This window comes from Callithrix jacchus, chromosome 13 (genome assembly GCF_049354715.1).
Source record: "Callithrix jacchus isolate 240 chromosome 13, calJac240_pri, whole genome shotgun sequence".
Classification (NCBI taxonomy): domain Eukaryota; kingdom Metazoa; phylum Chordata; class Mammalia; order Primates; family Cebidae; genus Callithrix; species Callithrix jacchus.
Window position 1 is genome coordinate 16,333,930 of NC_133514.1, and position 23,757 is coordinate 16,357,686.

General features: G+C 39.5%; 2 pseudogenes across 1 annotated transcript; one reads left to right on the forward strand and one right to left on the reverse strand.

Moving 5' to 3' along the window:
* Positions 1-4,880: 4,880 nt before the first annotated feature.
* Positions 4,881-5,918, reverse strand: LOC100409546 (serine/arginine-rich splicing factor 10 pseudogene; annotated as a pseudogene). The gene has a single exon (XR_013525496.1). The product of XR_013525496.1 is annotated as a serine/arginine-rich splicing factor 10 pseudogene (transcript).
* LOC100392723 (mammalian ependymin-related protein 1 pseudogene) lies at positions 5,824-20,345 on the forward strand (annotated as a pseudogene).
* Positions 20,346-23,757: the final 3,412 nt, after the last annotated feature.

Below are 23,757 nucleotides of genomic sequence, written 5' to 3' on the forward strand. Positions count from 1 at the left end.
TATTTCCATCAGAGTGACAAGAATGGCTTATTGGTCCTTATTTGGTATAATATATATAGCTTGCCGTAAAACCTTTTTTGTTTTTGAGATAGAGTGTTGCTCTGTGGCCCAGGCTGGAGTGCAGTAGCATGATCTCGGCTCACTGCAACTTCCACTTCCCAGGTTCAAGCGATTCTCCTGCCTCAGCCTCCTGAGTAGCTGGGATTACAGGCGCATGCCACCATAGCCAGCTAATTTTTTTGCAATTTTAGTAGAGATGGGATTTCACCGTGTTAGCCAGGATGGTCTCGTTTTGATATTGTATGCACATGCTGAGAACTTTTAGCACCATGTTCTAATGAGTCCAAGGGTTGGTTGCTAAATGTGATGATATTTTGTGTCCAAGGACTGAAAACACAAAACAGAGAGGGAATGAAACAGATGGAAAAATACAGCGATAGCCAGAATCCAGTAGGGTGGAGGGGCAAAAGCAGGAGGGAGACATAGGCACGTTAATAGATCCAAGTGGAGAAGAATAGCAAAATCGGGAAAGTGGACCCAGGAGCCAGTGCTTGGAAGAGTAGAAGTGGAGATGCAGTTCCAGCACACACTCATGAGCAACACAAATAGTTGGAATCATTCCTTGTTCTGGCAGGTTCGAGGCAAGTGGCTGGGGACCCCATGGCAATGTGTGTTGTTTCTTAGGACAACATGTCTGAAAGCAAGCAAGTCAACACCAGATACCATTAAGTCCAGTCAATTCAATTGGATGAAGATTTATCCAGCGTTTTTGCTGTGAAAAGCATTGTCAGTTGCACACTATGAGTAGTCAAAAACCTGCCTCAACTCACATCCTTTCCCTTTCTTCCCCTCCACAGATTTGCCGTGGACAGCACTTGATTAAATCCAGCTGTAAGTAGTTAAAAACCTAGGTTGCTGAGTTTCAATCTGAATGCAAGAACCACAGCCCAATCACCTAGTACAGCTTAGGTTGGCATCCAAAGCTGTGCAATTGATTGATTGATTGTGCGGCCAGCATCCTACCTCTTGCCTGGAAAACCCTGCTTCATATGGGTGTGTGTGTGTGTTTGTGTGTTGTTGTAATTTTATTCCTTTTGAAAAATTGTCGAAGCCAGTCGTGGTGGCTCATGCCTGTAATCCCAGCACTTTGGGAGGGTGAGGCAGGAGGATCGCTTGAGTCTTGGAGTTCAAGGCCAGCCTCAGCAACATGATGAAACCACATCTTTACAAAAACATCCAAACTAGCAGGGCATGGTCTTGCACCCCTGTAGTCTCAGCTACTCAGGGGGGCTGAGGCAGGAGGATCTCTTAATCCCAGAGGATTGAGGCTGCAGTGAGCCAAGATTGTGCCAGTGCACTCCAGCCTGGATGACAGAGCGAGACCCTGCCTCTAAATAAATAAATAAAAACTGGCAAAACCATAACATCATAACCATTTTTAAGTATACAGTTAAGTAGTGTTTAGTATATTCACGTGTTTGTATAACATCTCTAGAACTTTTTCGTCTTACGCAACAGAAACTCTATACTCATTAAACCTCATTCTTCCTCCCTGTTTCCACAGCCCTCTTCAATCATTGTTTAACTTTCTGTTTATATAATTTTGACTACTCTAGATAAGTCATATGAGTAAAAGCATATGAGATTTGTCCTTTTGTGACCAGCTTATTCTCTTGGGCATAATGTCCTTGAGGTTCATCTATGTTGTAGCATGCGACATGATTCTCTTCCTTTTTAAGGATGCATAATATACCATTGTATGGATATACCACATTTTGTTTATCCATTTGTCTGTTGATGGACATTTGTGTTGCTCCCACCTCTTGGTTATTGTGAATAATATTGAGATGAACATGGGTGTGTTGCTTTTACTATGGAAATCAAAACTACCATAGTAATGGGGAGTCTAGTAATCTAGGGAGGGAGAATGTATGAAAACTGAGGCAGAAAGTTGGTGCTGGGCAGTAGCAGGCTAAGTATCTCAGGAAGCCGCTTGTGTGGGAGAATTCTTGGCTTACGTTGTCTGAACACTCGTACATCTTATTTAGGAAAAGCAGTTTGACTTTCTGCATGACCTCTGGTTTATAGAAAGGCAATGTCTTAATCTGTTCCTGCTGCTGTAACAGTACCTTAGGCGTGTTGTGGTGGCTCACACCTATAATCCTAGGTGACTGAGGCAAGAGGCTGAGACAGGAGGTTTGCTTGAGCCCAGGAGTTCGAGACCAGCCTGGGCAACATAGTGAGATCCTGTCTCTACCAAAAATACAAAAGAATTAGCTGGCTGTGGTGGCATGCACCTGTAGTCCCAGCTACTCAGAAGGTTGAGGTGGAAGGGTTGCTTGAGCCCAGGAGGTCGAGGCTGCAGTGAGCCATGATCACAACTCTATACTTCAGTCTGGACAACAGAGTGAGGCTCTGTCTCAATAAACAAACAAACAAACAAACAGAAAAACAAAGTACCTTAAACTGGGTAATCGCTCATATAAACAATAGAAATATATTGCAGTCAGGCATGGTAGCTCACGCCTGTAATTCCAGCACTCTGGGAGGCCGAGGTAGGTGGATCACCTGAGGTCAGGAGTTTGAGAACAGCCTGGCCAATATGGTGAAACGCTGTCTCCACTAAAAATACAAAAATGAACTGGGTGTGGTGGTGTGTGCCTGTAATCCCAGCTACTCAAGAGGCTGAGGCAGGAGAATTGCTTGAACCCTGGAGGCAGAGGTTGCAGTGAGCCAAGATTGTGCCATTATCCTCCATCATGGGCGACAAGAGTGAGACCCTGTCTCCAAAAAAGAAAAAAAAAAGAGAAATGTATTGCTCACAGGTCTGGGAGTTGGGACAGGGGAGCTCAGGCTTCTGCAGGCTCAGTGTCTGGTAGTGCTTGCTCTCTTCTTCAAAAATGATGCCTTCTTGCTGCAAGCATCCTCCCGTGGCAGAAAGGCCCAGGGAACATCCTCAAGCCTCTTATTTATTTATTTATTTATTTTCCTTCATTTTGTTTTTATTATAGCATGTTTGCTTAATTTACAGCAAGCAGAAAATAAGCTGGGTCTTGTTTTGATCCAAACATTGATGTTTTAAAGGTTGTACACAATGTTTGTTAAAAAGAACATATAAAAATATGTTTTTAGAAGCCTCTATAAGAAAGAAAATACAAAGTTTAACCCCACAACTTTCCTCTTTTCTAGAACTGCAAACTACTGCTACAGTTTTATATAGACTTTTTGTTGTTTAAACTATACATCCAGGAAAATCTAAATAAATTAAAGAAATGTGCATATAAATGATTGCATAGCAGAACGTGAACATTAATTACAAACAGTAAAAAAAATTGAAGTTAGAAATACTATCAAATATACAAAGGTTCTAGAATAATCGATCCTTTAAACACATTCCACAAACAGTATTTAAAATCCATTGTTTTATTCTTTACAGGCAAAGCCTAGATTCCAAAAACCAAAATTGAAAAAAGTAATTCTCTAAAAGGAATTGTTTCTCCATAATTCTTACTTATATCTGTAAGCAAGCAATCTGATTTTTAAAGATGCTTTTTATTCTGAAATGAAGTTGGACATGTCAAGTCACTTTTGTCCCCAAAACGATCTTTCAGAAAAATACTAGAAATTATAAATGCTTAAGATTATTACTTCATTTTTAGTCAGGTACTACACTGATAATCAAAAACTCAGATGTGACTCTTGCTTAAAACTGACTAATCCTTTTTCCAAAATTATTTTAAATTTCATGGCACCACAGAATCGCCCAGAATGAGTCTTTCAACTTGCCTCATATTAAATAAACTGAGGTGTGAAAAGCAGGCCTCGCTCATAAAGAGGCAGGCAAATTTTGATACAAATGCACAGGCCAAGTGCTCTAAGCATCAAAAAAATTCAGTTCTTTTACGCTATGCACACGCACACACAAAACCTACTTTGAAACAATTTACTCCCTTCTAACAGCAGTAAGAAAACTAAGCAATATTATTATGGTCAACAACGCTCCTTAAACTTTAGAATAACTACGTAAGAATATTCCTTTCTCCTTAAAATTATTTTTGCCATCATCGACCTGATCCAATTTTAAGATAAGCTTTTGTGTTTTCTATGTTCCAAATCTTCCCAGGAACCAGAAAAAAAGCAGTGAAGCCTCCATGTTTCAGTCAAAAACTCAATCTCCCTGAAAATACTACCTAACCCAGCTGGCATCATTCCCCAAGACAGTGGGGTTAACAAAAGAACTAATCTACTATCATAAGTAATTATCATGGGCCTAGACTTTTTTTTTTTTTTTTTTGAGACGAAGTCTCACTCTGTCACCCAGGCTAGAGTGCAGTGACTGCAACTGTCACCTCCCAAGTTCCAGCAATTCCCCTGCTTCAGCCTCCCAAGTAGCTGGGATTACAAGTGTGCACCACCAGGCCCAACTAATTTTGTATTTTCAGTAGAGGGGGTTTCATCCTGTTGGTCAGGCTGGTCTGGAATGCCTGACCTCATGACCCACTCGCCTTGGCCTCCCAAAGTGCTGGGATTACAGGCGTGAGCCACCGCGCCTGGCCGGGCCTAGACATTTTGACAAGACATAAAGGCCCATCCTGAACCTAGGTGTGTCTGAGCAGTCAGTGCTGTACTGTGGCTACTACTTCACTTTTGTATCATTCTATCCTATTAGCAAGCTACATTTCTAGGTTAACAGTTCTACCAAATATGAATATGAAAGTTTATTTTTAATGAGACAATGTTGCAAATTATGGTCAACCAACATCTTTTCACCAAATACTTCAAGCATAAAAAAATGAGAATCTTTACAAAAATATACAGAGACACCACAAATTGGTAGCTGCCCATAACATTAAACAAACTGGACTCTTAAGAGTGGCTTCTCAACAGCATATCATTTTAATCACAACCATTGCCTGGTACAGGGAAAACTAACAAGCATTTTTTAAGCATCATTGCAACATTGTATTTCTGATAATTTAAGTAAACCAAACTATGAGTAAATGATACATGCCTAAAAATGACCATGGTTTATACTATCAGTGACCACTGGACTTAGGACTAGTCCAAGACCTTGATCTAGATTTTGACCTAGACCTAGACTGTGATCTTGACTGAGATTTGGATCTCGGTGGTTCTTTTTTCCTTGATTCCTTTTCATATCTTGAGCCAGACTTATAATGTGTTTTGGAATCTGTTTTAGAGGTGCCTCTAGTTTTGGTGTGAGATGCAGACCCAGGACGTGATTTAGCCTTCATTTCTTTCTTGGGCTGGGACTTGGACCGTGATCTTGAACTGGATTTAGATCTTGAAAAAGATCGATTTCGGTGTTTGAATCTATCATTGTCGGAATGGCTTCTGCTCCGCCGTGGCCTTCCAGTCGGTCTCCTGCTTCTAGGACTATACGATCTTCTATAGTTGTAATCAAAAGACCGACTTCTTGATCTCCTTCTTTCGTAACTTCGGCTTCTTGAACATCTGTATCCGTCATAATCATCATAGCGTGAAGAACTGTACACATTCCTCCCTTCCTTGGCTTTCATCTGATTTGGTGTCTTCCGATCCCCCTGGGCAAACTGTATTTCCATCTGCCGTCCACAGATCCACTTTCTGTCCAAATTACGTAAAGCATCTTCAGCATCACGAACATCCTCAAATTGAACATAAGCAAATCCTCTTGGACGGCGAGTGTAGAAATCAGGTGGAACATACACATCAACTATAGGACCATAACGACCAAATTCACGCCGTAAATCTTCAGACCTGGTGTCGTTGGCCACGTTCCTGACGAACAGAGACGTGTTTGGGGGATGCAGGTAGCGAGACATGGCGGCGGCGGGCGCACTAATGCGTTCAGCGAACCGACGGCGGCTCCGGCGCCGAAGCCTCAGCCACACACAGCCAGGGGGCTCCGCTACGGCAACCGCCTCTTCTCGCGAGACTCAAGCCTCTTTTATAAGGACACAAATCTCATTCATGGGAGTAGAGCCCTCATGACCCAGTCATCTCCCAAAGGCTCCACCTCTTAATGTTATCCCACTGGGAATCAAGTTTCAACATGCAAATTGTTGGCGGTGGGGGACACCGGCATTCAGACTGTCGCAGACTATCTGGCCACAAGGGGTGGATCTTTTTTTCCAATGGTCCAACCATGTCACATAGCTCGTATCTCCAGCATCATCATATCTCACCCAGTGGGTTTGTAAGACCCATCCAGTAGGTTTGTAGGACCCACATCATTTCTCACTCTTCCAACTTGAAGACATGTTCTCTGTCAAACTGCCTGAAGGGAGGCCTAATGATGGGGAGGAAAGGGCACAGATTCTGAACCCTGGATTCTGAGGACTTTAATTTTAGTCCCAACATGGTCATTGTTTTCAAACTTGGGTAGATCATTTAAGCTCTTTACATTTTAGATTTCTCATTTGTTAAATGAGGATGATAATAAAGACTTTACATATTTTTGGTGAGGATTTAATGTGAATAACTGTAAATTTTTAAATAAGTGTTTGTTTCATTTTTGTTTTTTTTTGAAACAGGGTCTCACACTGTCACCCCCTAGGCTGGAGTGCAGTGGCACCCTCACGGCTCACCACATCATCGACCTCCTGGGCTCAGGTGATATTCCCACCCCAGCCTCCTGAGTAGCTAGTACTACGGGCGCCTGCTACCATGCCACACTAATCTTTATACTTTTTGTGGAGATGGGGTTTCACCATGTTGTCCAGGATGGTCTTGAACTCTTGACCTTGTGATCTGCCCGCCTCAATCTCCCAAAGTGCTAGAATTACAGGTATGAGCCACTGTGCCCAGCCTCTACATCCCTTTTATTAATAGCTGCTTCCTTTGTCTTTATAACTCTGTGCAAGTTTCTTTATCAGGCTTCCCTAAGGTATCAGAAGGGTAATTCTCCCCTCTCAATCCTAATGGAAAAAGGCCTGTGTCTTCCCTGGGGTTTAGAGCTACCATAAATACCAAGTGGTTACTCAAGATTTATTAATTAATGAGATCATTTGTGAGGTATGTCAGAGATTGCTAGTTTTCCCTGAATGTCCATTCTCCCCACTCCTTCCTTAACAATAGAACTCTTATTTTTAGCTGGACAAAAAGCTGTCCAGAATAAAGACCAGAGTTCTATTGTTAAGGAAGGAGTGGGGAGAATGGACATTCAGGGAAAACTAGCAATCTCTGGCATACCTCACAAATGATCCTACTCACGGGCACCTGACCCAGAAAGCAAAGCGATGTACATACAGAAGGATGGCTCTGGGAAATCTAGACCCTGTTTCTGGGTGGTGGAGGGTAGCACTCCCATCTGCCCCTGTCATGGCCATCCATTATGAAATTGATGTCACCATCAGTCAGAGGGATTGCTAAGAGGTCACAGGATTGCCTAGGAAATCCAGGACATGGCATGGTCAGGTGCCCATGAGTAGGATAGCAAAAAATTCTTCCACTTTGAAAGTCTTTCAGGAAAGAACCGTGTCTGATAATTTAGTATTTGGGCCTTCAGGGACATAAGGGATGTTCCTGAAGTTTTGCTGACTGGTTAAAGCTTTTTAAGCTAATACATACAAAATAAAAATATGGCCTTTCCTGTTTTCACCAAGGAAAAAGGGTAGGATTCCACTCCATTTCCCACAAATTTAGTGGCTTAAAATAACATAAATGTATTATCTTAAAACATTATTATTATTAACTTTTAAAGATGGGGGCTCTGTCACTCAGGCTGGAGTGCAGTGGTACAATCGTGGCTCACTGCAACCTTGAACTCCTGGGTTCAAGCAATGTTCCTGCTTCAGCCTCCCAGATTTGGGGATGAGTCGCCAAGCCATGCAAATTTATTCCTTGAAGTTATGGAGGTCTGGAGTCCAGAATGGGTCTTTAGGGATAAAATCAAAATGTTGGCAAAGCTTTGTTTCTTCTAGAGTCTCTATGTGAGAATCCTTTTCATACCTTTTCCAGCTTCTAGAAGTTACCCAAATTCCTTGGCTCATGGCCTCTTCATCCATCTGCAAAGTGCATCACTTCAACCTGCTTCCATTGTCACATCTCCTCTCTGACTCTCATGCTCCTGCCTCCTTCTCGTAGGGACCCTTGTGATTGCATTGAGTCCATCCAGAGACTCTAGAATAATCTCCCCCACCTCACAATTCTTAGCCTAATCATATCCGCAAAGTCTCTTTTGATATGTAAGGTGACATATTTACAGGTTCCTAGGACTAGGACATTGACATCTTTGGGACCATTATCCTGTCTGTTGCACTTAGTAAAACAACAATAGTAGCACAGAGATATAAAGTAAAAAGTTAAATCACCCGAATAATTTTAACTGCTTCTGTTATCTAGTTTTTCTACTTATTTGCCACCAAATTCTGGATAGCTTGTTTTATATCTCTATTTCTTGATTCATCAACTTAAAAAATATATATTGACTGTCTGCAACAGAAACAACCAATGGGGAAAGGACTCCCTATTCAATAAATGGTGCTGGGATAACTGGCTAACCATATGCAGAAGATTGAAACTGGACTCCTTCCTTACACCATATACAAAAATCCACTCAAGATGGATTGAAGACTCAAATGTAAACCCTGGAAGAAAACCTAGGAAATAGCATTCTGGTCATAGGCCCTGGCAAAGATTTTATTACAAAGATGCCAAAAGCAATTGCAAAAAACAAAAATTGACAAGTGGGATCTAATTAAACAAAAGAGCTTCTGCAAAGCAAAAATAAACATCAACAGAGTAAACAGACAACCTACAGAATAGGAGAAATATTTGCAAACTATAGCATCTGACAAAGGTTTAAAATGAAGAATCTGTTAAGAACTTAAATCAACAAGCAAAACAAACCAAACTGTAGGGCTATGGGTCCCACAGGTCGTGAGGTGTCCCTTTTGCTGTGCTGAGGCACAGGATCTGAGAAGTAAAGAGACGGGACACTGAAGAACTGAAGAAGAGCAGCTGGACTGAGGAGGCCACACCACCTATGAGCAGAGATAGGCGAGGCCCCGAATGTCCAGAAGCAACTGTATTTATTAGGTACAAGCAGCGGGGAAGGGGCATAAGTGAGGTCATCATCTATAGGCTTAGTGACAGGGCATACATAATTATGTGAGTAGCAAGGGAGGGGGCCACCCCATTATGTCACCTAGGCAGAGACGTGGGCCATGCGCAGTAGGGGGCCGTGCCATGGACAGAGTAGAGGATCGTGTACAGAAACGGAGTCCACCCACATTGGGTCACCGAGGCCAGGAGGTGGGCTGTGTGCAACAGGTGTCGTGCGCAACACTTTTTATCATTGGCCAGAGCTTTACACATGGCCATACTTGACCGCAAGAGTAAGAAATGTAGATTTCAGCTGAACGGCTTTGACCTTAGCTAAAACTTAAGGAATCTCTTATTAGATAAAGGATACTCATGAATAGTCAGTTTCTGTCACACCAGGGCAGGCTGTCTCTCTTACACTACACTGGCCCAAACAGGGACTTCAGCATCTTTCCATGATTCACACACACACATAAATGCGTACACACACAAGGCTTTTGTTGGTGACAATAGACTATTTAGTTTGGGGAAATGGATGGCATTATATAATACATGATAAAAGTTATAATGTTAGACCTTTTTAAAACAGCTTTATTGGGATATAATTATTTTCTTTCTTTCTTTTTTTTTTTTTGAGATGAGATCTCATTCTGTTGCTCAGGCTGGAGTGCAGTGGCACAAACACGGCTTACTGCAGCCTCAGCCTTCCCAGGTTCAGGTGATTCTCCCACGTCAGTTTTTTTATTTGTAGTAGGGACAGGGTTTCACCATGTTGCTCAGGCTGGATTTGAACTGCTCAGCCTAAGCGATCCTCCTGCCTTGGCCTCTTGAAGTGCTGGGATTACAGGTGTGAGCTACTGCACCTGGCCGGGGGTATGATTGATATACATAAAAACTGTATTCATTTAATGCGTATAATTGGATAAGTTTGGACATCACATGCACCAGTGATACCATCACTACAGCCAAAGTAATAAATACATCAATCACCTCTAAACATTTCCTTGTGTCCCTTTGCCCTGTGTGTATGTGTGTATGTGTGTGTGTGTGCGTGCGTGTGTGTGTGCATGTGTGTGTGTGTTAAGAACACTTATGAAATCTTCCCTCTTCACAAATATTTAAGTGTACAACACTGTATTGTTAACTACAGGCACAATGTTGTACAGCAGATATCTAGAACTTACTCATTTTTTATACCTGTAATTTTATACCCATTGAGCAACTCATTCTTCCTTTGGCCCCATCTGCTGGAAAACACCATCTATTTTCTGCTTCTATGTTTTACTATTTTAGGTACCTTACATAAATGAAATGTAGAGTTTGTCCTTTCGTGTCTGGCTTATTTCGTTTAGCAAAATGTCTTCTAGTCCATACCTTTTGTTGCAAATGACAGAATTTCCTTTCTTAAGGCTGAATAACATTCCTCGTGTGTGTGTGTGTGTGTGTGTGTGTGCGCGCGCGCGCGTGCGCCACATTTTTAAAGCACTCATCTCTTGATGGACTTTTGTGTTGTTTCTGTAACTTGGCTACTGCGAATAGTGCTGTAATGAACAAGGGAGTCCACATATCTCTTCAAGGTCCTGATTTCAATTCTGGGTGAATTCCCAGAAGTGGGACTGCTGGATCATATGGCAGTAATGATCCAGCACTTTCTCTTTCTTAAGACCCCCAGCCATTTCATTGTGTTTTTAACCCCTTCCTTCTGCTTTTCTTTTTACTTTGCTCACTTTTTATTTCCAGGTTATTGCTCCTCCCTAATGCTGAGTGGCTTAGCTTTCTTTCTGTTCTCTTAACTATATGCCCTGACAGTCTCACTTTCCATTCAAGTGATTTTTATTAAGGAATTTTGCTAATGGGAGATGATTCTCCTCTAAAAGGAAATCAATGGCCAAATGTTAAAATTATGATTTTCTTTTACTCTGCTCTGAGTTTGGGCATAGTAAAGAAGAGATTGGAAAGAAAAATATAGTGTTAGGTTGGTGCAAAAATACTTGCAGTTTTTGCTATTAGTTTCAATGACAAAAACTGCAATTAAACTTCCATCAGCCTAATACAAAAAATATAAAGTACATATAATTGCAGAGTAAGATTATGAAAATTTTACTTTTTTCTCTTTTACAAATTTATTATTATAGAAATGTATTTCCTTGATCATAGGAAAAATATAACAGACATATTAAAAAAGCAATATTTTTTCTTAAAATTGATGAGCACTTTGCATAAATTACATTCAGCCTACCTTCCTGTCTGCATTTCCGTATGTAAGAAAACAGAAAAGAACAAATGGTAATAGCTAAAAATCACTGGGGGCTGACTATGTGCTAGGCAATTCACTAGATACTGTACATGAATTAACCAATTCAATATTTAAAACAACCCTACAAAGCAGGTACTGTTTTTATTATTTTCATTTTATAGATAAGGAAAGTGAAGCACACTTTATTACTTGTGTGAGCTCATATAGGTAATAAGAATAAAAATCAAAACAAATTCATAGAGCACTTACTCTATGTGCTTCTCTAAGTGCTTTATGCATAATACCATTTAATTCTCACATGAACCCTGTGTGATAGACAATATTATGGACCCCATTTATAGATGGGTAAATTGAGGCCCAGAAAGGTTTAGAAAATTGCTTCAGATTGCTCAGCTAGTAAATGTTGATATGGTTTGGACCTGTGGCTGTGCCCAAATCTCATGTTGTAATTTCCAGTGTTGGAGTTGGGGTCTGGTGGGAGGTGATTGGCTCATAGGGGTGGACTTTTCATGAATGGTTAGCACTATCCACTGGTGCTATTCTTGTGACAGTGACTGAGTTCTTGCGAGACCTTGTTCTTTAAAAGTGCGCTGTAATGTCAGAATAGCATTGCCCCTGCTTTCGCCATGTAAACTGCTTGTTTTACCTTCCACCATTGGTAAAAACTCCCTGAAGCCTACAGAAGCAAATGCTGTCAAACTTCCTGTACAGCCTGCAGAATTGTGAGCCAATGAAACCTCTTTTCTTTGTATATTACCCTGTCTCAGGTATTTCTTTATAGCAAAGCAAGAATGGACTAACACAAGTAGCGAGGCTGGATTTGAACCTGGACATTTCAAGTGCAGGTCCATGCTCCTAAGCTTTGCACTCTTAAATATTAACACACACTACCTGAGCTTGAATTGTAAAGTTAACAAGTTTTTTCTAACAAATGAGAGGGTTGTTGCAGAGACTACCTTTGAGAATACCAGTATCAGGGATTGTAAACCCTGGTAAATAAGCCTGCTACTGCTTGGTCATTATGTGCGTTAAGTTGGTGGAATTGAATTTCCATGGAATCTACTTGGGTGCATCCATTCACAGCAGGGCAGGACGACTCCTAGGAGGGCAGGGATTGAATTACAGCAACCTAAAAATGAAGTGAGACCCTTGCCTGGAAAGTAAACACCAGAATGCTTATTCAAAAAGCAAAGCCTGGATTTGTGAGGCTCTCTCGAGAGATGCCATAATTATGAAAGGCCTTATCCCTGCTGACTTCCTGTGCACAGCAAAGCCTAATGATGCTGACAGGTCATACAAGTTTGCACTAATGGGCTCATGTTTTATTTATTCAGGTGCTGATTTGACATTGCCCAGCTCCAGTGAATCTATGGATTTGGAAATAACTGGGTTCTCTCTCCATACTGTGATGTTATCTCCAAAAATGAAGGAAATGAGAAACAGGAAAGGCCTTGGATTCCCTGCAGATAGCTCCTATAGTTTACAATAAGAACTCAAATACTACAGAAAGCATTAGGCAACATTTAAAACACAAATCAACAGTGTTTAACATGATATATTGCAAAGAAATTTCTGGCACCAAAAGTTTCTCTTTATGCAACACTTCCACCCAGTGCCAACTAAATAATGTAACAGCATCTGGACTCTTTCTAAATTGAGCATGAAATTATGTATTTCTCCCATGACACAGATGATACCAAAAGGTGACATTTCCTAAAATAAAAAATGAAGGGTAAATTAAGCAGGCCAAGGAAGGCTCTCCTGTGCCTTCTTTTATTTTTAAATAACTTTTATTGTTGAAATAAAACATACCAAGAGTAACAAATCATGGATGTATGTCTGGGAACATTTTTGCAACACCCAGGCAGCTACTATGTAGATAAAAAAAAAATCAGAAAATGCCAAGTCCTCAAAACTTTTATGCCCTCCTTAAATCCTTCTCCTTGAAATCAGTATCCTGACATTAAAAATATTTTTGATTTAAATTATAACACAGATCCACAAACCACATAAACATATGTATAGAATAAAAATTATTATAATGAACACTTGAAACTACCACTAAGGTTAAGGAATGAAACTTGGCAAGTTATAGTTATGGGCTGAATAGTGTGCTCCCAGAATTCATACGTTGAAGTATGTTAACAGCCAATTCTCATCTCAAATTGTAGCTCCCATAATTCCCACATGTTGTAAGAGGGATCCTGTGGGAGATAATTGAGTCTTGAAGGTGGTTTCCTCCATACTGTTCTCTTCCTAGTGCGTAAGTCTTGTGAGATCTGATGGTTTTACAAGGGGAAACCCCTTTTACTCAGTTCTCTCATTCTCTCTTGACTGCCACCATGTAAGACATGCCTTTCTTCTTCTGCCATGATTGTGAAGCCTTCCCAGCCACATGGAACTGTGAGTCCAATATACCTCTTTTTCTTTATAAATTACCCAGCCTTGGTACTTTATCAGCCTTGGTCTTTATCAGAAGCATGAAAATGGACTAATACAAAGTCCTAATCTCCCTTCCCCCAATGTGATTGTGTTTAGAGATAGGTTAAATGAGGTCACAGGAATGGGGTCCTGATCCAATATGACTGGTCTCTAGAGGAAAAGGAGCAGAAACTGGGATACACATGTGTCCTGGGAAAAATCCAGTGAAGAGGCAGCAAGGGGTAGGCCCACTGCAAGCGAAGGAGACAGGCTTCCCGAGTATCTGGGATCACAGGCATGTGCCACCACGCCCAGCTAATTTTTTGTATTTTTGTATTCCATGGGATCAGGCTGGTCTCAAACTCCCAAATTCAGATGATCTGCCTTTCTCGGCCTCCCAAAGTGCTCGGATTACAGGCACGAGCCACTGCTTCTGGCCTAGTTTTGTCTGTTTTATAAAAAATATATCATTGCTATAGTTTGGGTGTAGTTTGTCCCCTCTAAAACTCACGTTGAAATGTAATCCCCAATGTAACAGTATTAACAGGTAAGGCCTTTAAGAGGTGATTAATCCATTCATGAATTAACAGATTAATGGGTTAACTAATTAACATGTTATCAAAGTAGTGGATGTACCATAAAAGCCAGTTTGGCTCTCAGTGCAGCCCTCTCACTTTGTGATGCCTTCTACCACATTGTGATACAGCATGAAGCCCTCAGCGGAAGCTGACCAGATGTGGTTGCCTGATCTTGGACTTTCCAGCCTCCAGAATTGTGAGCAAAATAAACCTCTCTCCTTTATATATTGTGTGGTTTGTCTCAGATACCTTGTTTTAGCAACAGAAAATTGACTAAGACGGTCATTTAGGCCTTTTGTAATCTAAAAGTTCTCCCACTATTATTATATTTTACCTGTGCACTGTACTTGTTGAACAAGTACCCTTCGCCTTGGTGGTATTACCCAGTAAGAAGTAATCTGGCCAAAAATGTCAAACTTGAATATAATCAAGACTGTAGATACAAATTTCAGCCAGGTTATGGCAAGACTTAAAGTTCTGGCAAAGCAGAGGGAAGGCAGGGAGAAGGGAGGGTGGGGATATGGGAGGAAAACCATGGAGAAATGGGATCAAAAGAACAGAGAAGAAAATGTTTTCAGAAGTAAAGTCAACTGCATCCAATCTGTGAACAAAGACAAACACACAAGAAAAGAAGTGACTCCATTTTCAATTATCTTTTTTTTTTTTGGAGACAGAGTCTTGCTCTGTCTCCCAGGCTGGAGTCCAGTGGCAAGATCATGGCTAACTGCAACCTCCACCTCCTGGGTTCAAGCAATTCTCGTGCTTCAGCCTCCTGTGTACCTGAGATTACAGGCATGTGCCACCATGACTGGCTAATTTTGTATTTGTTAGTAGAGAGGGGATTTCGTTATCTTGGCCAGGCTGGTCTTGAACTCCTGGCACAAGTGATCCTCCACCTCAGCCTCCCAAAGTCCTGGGATTACAAGCTTTAGCCACTGTGCCCAGTCCAAATGCTATTTTATAGAAAATGCAGAGGACGGAGGACATCGTTCAAATACTCACAGATACAATTAGCAATATCTAGTACAATTTCTATAAGGAAGCCAGGAAAAATGCTTATTTTCACTTTTAGGAAAAAACAATACTAAAAACAAAGAGTTGATTCCCCATCACCCTTCAAAGAGAACCAAAATTTTAAAGCATCATTTTGAACTCAGATATTTAATTTTACTTAAGATTAGTATAAAAATTGTAATTTGTGTTTTTCAATAAATTGTCAACTTTGTCTAAATTTTCAATCTTATTGGCATATAGTTATTAATGATTTTGGCTTATGATACTTTTAACAGATGTAGGATCTACAATGATGTCTCTTTTCTCATATGTAATATTGGTAATTTCCGTCTTTTTCTTTTTTTCTTAATCAGTCTGATTAAAGCAGGTTTTCTCAATATCAGCATTATCAACACTTTAAACTACATAATTTTTTGTCATGGGGGCTTTCCTGTATATCATAGGATGTTTAGTAGCATTCTTGACTTCTCCCTACTAGATGCCTGCTATACTCTCAGTCGTTAACAATCAATAATATCTCCAGACATTGCCAAGTTGCCTCCAAATGAGAAGGATTACAAAACTCACTGAAAAAATAGATTATCCAAGTCACCAAATATCTATGACAGAAACTGAATTTGTACATTTAGAAATGTTCTCATGAAGAAAACTTTAGGTCCAGACGGCCTTACTGGTGAATTCTACCAAGCATCTGAAGAAGAAACAATATCAATTATATAAAAATACTTCACAAATATTGAAGTAGAGGAAATATAACCCGACTCATTATATGAAACTAGCATTAACCAAAACCAACACAAAACCCTGTAGACCAATGTCTCCCACGAATGGAAATGCAAAATGTTCCAATAAAATTTTAACATGCCAAATTGGAAAGCGCATGAGAAGGAGAGTATGTCCTGACCAAGTGGGATTTATTCCAGGAATGCAAAATTGATTTAATATTTTTAAATCAATCAATATAAAAATCAACTTTTTACCATATTAATAAACTGAAAAAATTTGATGATTATCTTAATAGAAACAGAAAAATGTTTGCTAAAATCCAAAATCGATTCCTGATTAAAAACTCGCAGTTGAGAGATAGCTTGGGAAGAAATGCCAAACGTGGGTGAAGGGAGGAAGGCAGCAAAACACACTGCCATGTGTGTACCTATGCAACTATCTTGCATGTTCTGCACATGTACCCCAAAACCCAAAATGCAATAAAAAAAAAGAATAGAAGGAAACCTCTTCAATTTGTTCTTGATAAGAGACAACTGTTAAAATGCATAGCTAACGTGTGTAATAATGAAAGAGTAAATCTTTCTTTTCCTGCGAAGTCAAGGAACAAGCCAAGGATGTCCACTATTAACATTTCTATTCATTATTGCACTGAGGGTCTAACCATGCGATAAGATAAGAAAAAGAGACAGACTAGACAGACACCTGTCCCTACTCAGCAGAAATAAGGAGACCCTCACTCAGGTATCCAAAGAAGCACAATGGGTAACCTCAGCTTCTACCCACATTGAGCAGTAATAATGTAGCTTCTCCCTCCTTCCACTCCAGAGTGGTGTCAAAGGAAGCTAGCTGAAACAGAATGTTTTAAATAAGATCCAGAGTTTCATAGCGTCACACTTAAAACAGCCTGATTTATATTAAAAAGCACTAATTATAACAAGGACCAAAACAATCTCAAACTAATTGAAAAAAAAAAAAGACAATCAATAAATGCCAATACTGAGATGACAAAGAGAATGAAAGTACTTGATGAAGACTTTAAAGTGGACATGATAAAATTATTACATGAGCCATTAAAAACACACTCAAAACAAATGAAAAAATTGAAAGTCTCAGCAAAGAAATAAGATATAAAAAGTATAAAAAGCACATCATATAATTCTACACACACACACACACGCACACACACACACTCAAATTATTTTACCTCTACCTCTCACCTTAAGAAAAAAATCAAACTCTAGTTTTTAATACTTTTTTTTTTTTTAAGACAAAGTCTCACTCTGCCACCAGGCTAGAGTGCAGTGGCATGATCTCGGCTCACTGCAACCTCAGCCTCTCGGGTTCAAGCGATTCTCCTACCTCAGCCTCCTGAGTAGCTGGGACTACACGTACATGCCACCATACCCAGTTAATTTTTGTATTTTTAGTAGAGAAAGGGTTTCACCATGTTGGCCAGGATAGTCTCTATCTCTTGACCTTGTGATCTGTCTGCCTCTGCCTCCCAAAGTGCTGGGATTACAGGCGTGAGCCACCGCGCCCGGCCTTTAATACTATTCCTAATAGTAGCTATTTTAAAGATAATTTATATACCATAATGTTTGATATTTTGAAGTGTGCAGTTCAGTGAACTTTAGTACATTTTTGGAATTATGCAAGAATAAACACGATATAGTTTTAGAACAATTTCATCACTCCCAAAAGAAACCCCACACCCATTAGCAGTCACTCCCCATTCCCCACTCCACCCAGACTTTGGCAATGACTTATCTGCTTTCTGTTTCTATGGATTTGCCTATTCTGGACATTTTACGTAAGTGAAATCATGTAACATATGACCTTTGTAACTAATGTTTTCAAGGTTTATCCATGTTATGGAATGTATCAATGGTTCATTAATTTTTACTGGTAAACAATATTCCATTGTATGAATATACCACATTTTGTTTACTCATTTACCAATAGAAGAACATTTGGATTGCTTCTACTTTTGAACGATTATAATTCCTCTATGATCATTTATGTGCAAGTTTTTGTGTTGTGTACATATGTTTTCTTTTCTCTTTGATATATACCTAAGAATGGACTGGGTCTAGATAATTCTGAATTTTTTTTTTTTTTTTTGTGAGGCGGAGTTTCATTCTTGTTGCCCAGGGTGGAGTGCAATGGTGCCATCTTGGCTCACTGCAACCTCTGCCTCCTGGGTTCAAGCTATTCTCCTGCCTGAGCCTCCCTAGTAGCTGGGATTACAGGCACCCACCACCATGCCTGGCTAATAACTCCAAAAATGTTGAGGGTCTAGATAACTGTGAAAAATGTGAGGAACTACCAAACTGGTTTCCAAAATGGCTACACTATTTTAAAATTTAAAATTCCATCTGCAATAGATGAGGGTCCTGGTTTTTCCACATTCTCACCAACATTTGTCTGTCTTTTTTAGCCAGTCTGGTGAATATGAAATAAATGATATGTTATTGTGATTTTGATTCACATTTCTCTGATGGGTAATAATCTTGAGAATGTGTTTATGTGCTTATTGATCTTTTGTATATTTCCTTTAGTAGCAAAATGTCTGTTGAAGTTTTTTTTTTTTTTTTAAATATAGGGTCTCACTGTGTTTCCTAGGCTGGAGTGCAGGGGCCAGATCAAAGCTTACTGCAGCCTTCACCTCCCTTGCTCATGTGATCATCCCACTTCAGCGCCCCTCCCCTTACCCCTGGTAGCTAGAACTACAGGTGTGTGCCATTATGCCCAGCTAATTTTTGTATTTTTTGTGGAATGGGGTTTTGCCTTATTGCCCAGGCTGCCTTCCATTTTTTAATTGAGTTGTTTGGGTTTTGCTGTTGATTTCTAGGAGTTCTTTATATATTCTGAATATTAATCCCCTATCAGATATGATTTGCAATATTTTCTCCCATTCTCTGGGTTGCCTTCTCACTCTATTGATGGTGTCCTTTGATGCACAAAAGTGTTTAATTTTATAAAGTCCTATGCACCTATTTTTAATATTGTCACTTATGCTTTTGGTGTCATATCTAAAAAAGGTCATTGCCTAACCCCAAGTCACAAATATTTAACTCCTATGTTTTCTTCTAACAATTTTGTATTTTAGCTCTCACGTTTTAGTTCATGATTCATTTTGAGTTAATCTTTGAATATGGTATAAGGTATAAGTTCCAATTCATTCTTTTGTATATAGATATTCACCTGTCCCAGCACCCTTTGTTGTATTCTTACCCTATTGTAGTGTCTTAACATTCTTATTTATTATTTTTTAAATTTCTCCAATTTCTTTTATTTCCAACTTTTATTTTAAGTTCAAAGGGTACATGTACAGGCTTGTTACATGGTAAATTGCATTGACATTCATTGAAAAGCAGATGGTCACCAGGCTGTGTACCAGCAGAGCAACAGCTGCAACAGCTGTGCCCCATTCTCCCAGGACAGTCTGAACCAGCAAATGTGGTGCTGGATGAGAGGATGGTGTAATAATTCACTGCAAGAGATTATTTGAATATATTTTGCTCTATAAGGATTGAGTGATGTTTCAGATTGAGCAAGCTACCAAGCAGTGCTCAAAGATGGCCCTGACAGAGACCTAGGAGCCTCCTGACATTCCTCAGAACTCCACCTTTGAAGATCAATACTCTACTGGGGGCCCCCAGGTACAGACCAGTGTCCAGGAGTCATTGGACAGAAAGTCAGCCAGATCCTAGGAAATCTGGATTGGCATCTATACAGTCAAAGATTGTCACCTTGTCTGGGAAACCTTTATCAAAAATTACAGTGTAATACTGTCTATGTGATTTTGTTTTGACACATGGCTGATTATTAAAGACCCCTTGGTATTTATCCCTTTGAGCACATGCCATATGGTCCAGGCACAAAAGATGAGCAAGAACTGTTCCTGGTGAGCCTGTGAACACACAGAAGTTATAGCATCAGATGTCAGTCGCCAATGGCTTCAGCTGGAGATGGTCTTGTGACTAGTTGGGATGAGAATCTTTGAGATAAATAGGAAGATACACATTGATGTGGGTTTTTTGATATGTTTGATTTTGACTACTCAAGATATGTTTACAGAAGAAAATTAAATAGAGAGGATGTGGTAATATGGGCTGGCTAGATGGCTAATATGAACACTTCAGATATTTCCAATGGCTATTTGGGTCTGGGTTTTCTGAATGTGCAGGCATATATGCAGTGCAGTGCCATACAAAGCAGGGAGAGGTCAGTAGGAGCAGTTTGCCTTGGCAGGGAGTATTTTATTACCAACATTGTTCCACATTGGTGGTGATAATAAGAAGCGGAATGATTTTGACCAAAAATTAAAGAAAAAGGAAATCAATGGGCTATGACTAGGAATGTTAAGAATTTATTTCTGGATTCTTGATTTTCACCCATTGATCTATATGTCTTTTCTTTTTCTTTCTTTGTCTCCCCTTCCCCCCCCTCCCTCCCCCCCCTCCCTCCCTCCCTCCCTCCCTCCCTCCCTTCCTTCCTTCCTTCCTTCCTTCCTTCCTATTTTTTGAGACAAAATTTCATTCTTGTCACCCAGGCTGGAGTGCCACAGCATGGTCTCAGCTCACCGAAACTTTTGCCCCCTGTGTTCAAGCGATTCTCCTGCCTTAGCCTCTCCAGTAGCTAGGATCACAGGCACATGCCACCATGCCCAGCTAATTTTTGTACTTTTAATATAGATGGAGTTTCACCATGTTGGCCAGGCTTGTCTCAAACTCCTGACCTCAGGTGATCCACCTGCCTCAGCCTCCCAAAGTGCTGGAATTATAGGCGTGAGCCACCACACCCAGGTTCTATACGTCTATTCTTATGCCAGTAACAAACACACTGCCTTGTTTACTGTAGCTTTATAATATATTTTCTTTCTCTCTCTCTCTCTCCCTCTCTCTCTTTCTCTTTCTCTATTTCTCTCTTTCTTTCTTTCTTGACAGTCTCACTCTTTTTGCCCAGGCTGGAATGCAATGGTGCAGTCTCGGCTTGCTGCAACCTCTGCCTTCTGGGTTCAAATGATTCTCTGGCCTCAGCCTCCCAAGTAGCTAGGATTACAGGTGCCCGGTACCACTACTGGTTAATTTTTGTATTTTTAGTACAGACAGCGTTTCACCATGTTGGCCAGTCTGGTTTCGCATTCCTGATCTCAGGTGATCCACTCACCTCGGCCTCCCAAAGTGCTGGGATTACAGGCATGAGCCACCACACCCAGCTGTAATACGTTTTCAAATCTAGAAGTGTAAACCGGGTATGGTGGCTTAAACCTGTAAACTCAGCACTTTGAGAAGCTGAGGAGGAAGGGCTGCTTGAGCCCAGGAGTTTGAGGTTGCAGTGAACTGGGTTGCACTAATGCACTCCAGCTTGGGTGATAGAGCCAGACCCTGTCTCTAAAAAAAAAAAAAAAAAAAAAAAGTGTGAGTCCTCCAATTTTGTTCTTTATTTTAAAGATTGTTTTTGGCTAGTCTGGGTCTCTTGCATTTCTATATGAGTTTTAGGATAAGCTTGTCCGTGTCTGCAAAAATGGCAGTTGGGATTTTAATAACTACTGCATTGAATCTTAGATCAATTTGGGGAATATTATCATCTTAATAATACGAGTTTTCTGATCCATAAACATGGGATGTCTTTCCATATTTTTAGGTCTTCTTTAATTTCTTTTAACATTTTATAATTTTTAGTATAAGCTTTACACTTACTTTGTTAAATTTGTTTCTAAGCATTTTATTATTTCCTTGTTATAGTGAACGCACTTGTTTTCATTTTTGATTGTTAATATGGCTTGGCTGTGTCTCCACCCAAATCTCATCTTAAATTGCAGCTCCCATAATCCTCACATGTCATGGGAGGGACCCAGTGGGAGGTAATTGATCGTGGGGCTATTATCTCCATGCTTTTTCCTGACAGTGAGTTCTCACGAGATCTGACCGTTTTATAAGCGGCTTTCCCCACTACCCCTGCTACGCTCTGCACTTCTTGTATACTGATTTTGTATCCTGGAAACCTGATTCATTCATTTGCTTGTTCGACAGATTTTTGTGAATTACTTAGGAGTTTCAAGATACAGTCTGAAAATAGAGATAGTTTTACTTCTTTCCAATTAAAGGGCCCTTTATTATTTTTTTTCTGTCTAATTATCTTCATTAGAATGTTGTATAGAAGTGCTGAAATTGGACATCCTTGTCATGTTTCTTATCTAAGGAGAGATCTGTCAATATTTCAGCATTAAATATAATGTTAGCTGTTGCTTTTTCACAGAAGTGTTTTATAAATTTGTAGAAGTTACCTTCTATTTTTAGTTTATAGAGTGTATTATGAAAATATATTGTATTTTGTCAGACTCTCTGTGTCTATTTAGATGATTATGTGAGTTTTTGCTTTATTAATATGGATTATTATATAATTTTTATATGTTGAACCAACCTTGCAGTCCTGTGATAAATCACCCTTAATCAAGAGGAATAATCCTTTTGATGTGTTGTTGGATTTGGTTTGTTAGTATTTTGTTGAGAAATTTCGCGAACATATTCATAAGTGATATTTATTTGTGGTTTCCTTGTGATTTCTTTTGCTTTCAAGGTGATACCAACCTTGTAGAATAAATTGAGCGATGTTACCTCTTTTTCTATTATTTGGGAAGTTTGTGAAGCATTGTTATTAGTTATTCTTTAAACATTTGGTAAAATTTACCAGTAAAGCTATTTAGACCTGGTTCTTACTAATTCATTTTTTAAAATTAATACTTGTTATAGGTCTAGTCAGAGTTTGTATTTTCTCTTGGGTCCATTTCAGGAGTTCCTGGCTTTCTAGGAATTTCTTCTTTCATTTAGGTTATCTCACTTGTTGGCATATCAATGTTCAAATTATTCTTTTGTATTCCTTTTCATTTCTGTAAGATAACAGTAATGTCTCTTTTTTCATTTCTAAAATTAGTAATTTGAGTCATCTTCCCCCCCCCACCAGTCAGTATAGCTAAAGGATTGTCAGTTTTGTTGTTTTTAATAAAATGTCTTTTGTTTTATTAATTTTTCCTATTTTTCTATTCTCTATTTCATTTATTGAAACTCTAATTTTTATTATTTTCTTTCTTTTCCTTTTAATTTAGCTTCCTGTTTTCAAGTTTCTTAGAATATTAAGTTACTGATTTGAGTTTTTTTCTTTTTTAATATAAGGATTTATACCTACAAATTTCTCTCTAAGCACTGCTGTAACTGTGTCCGATAAGTTTTGGTATGATGTATCTTCGTTTTCATTAATCTCAAATTTTCTAATTTCCCTTACGATTTTCTTCAATTGATTAGTCATTTAATTGTATATTGTTTACTTTCCATGTATGTGAATTTCCCAGATTCCTTTGTGTTGTTCATTGTTTTGATTCCACTGTGGTTAGAAAACATACTTTGTATGATTTCAACTTTCCTAAATGTATTGAGGCTTGGTTTATGACTTTGCATATTGTCTGTCTTGGAGAATCCTCCATGTGAACTTGAGAAGAATTTGCGTTCTACCTTTTTGAGTACATTGTTCTATAGATGTCTGTTAGGTGGGCTTAATTTATAGTGTTGTTTGTCTTCTTACTGCTTTTCAGCCTACCTTTGATCCGCTATGGAAAGTGGGAATTGGCTGGGTGTGGTGGCTCATGCTAATCCCAGCACTTTGGGATGCTGAGGTGGGTGGATCACTTGAGGTCAGCAGTTTGAGACTAGC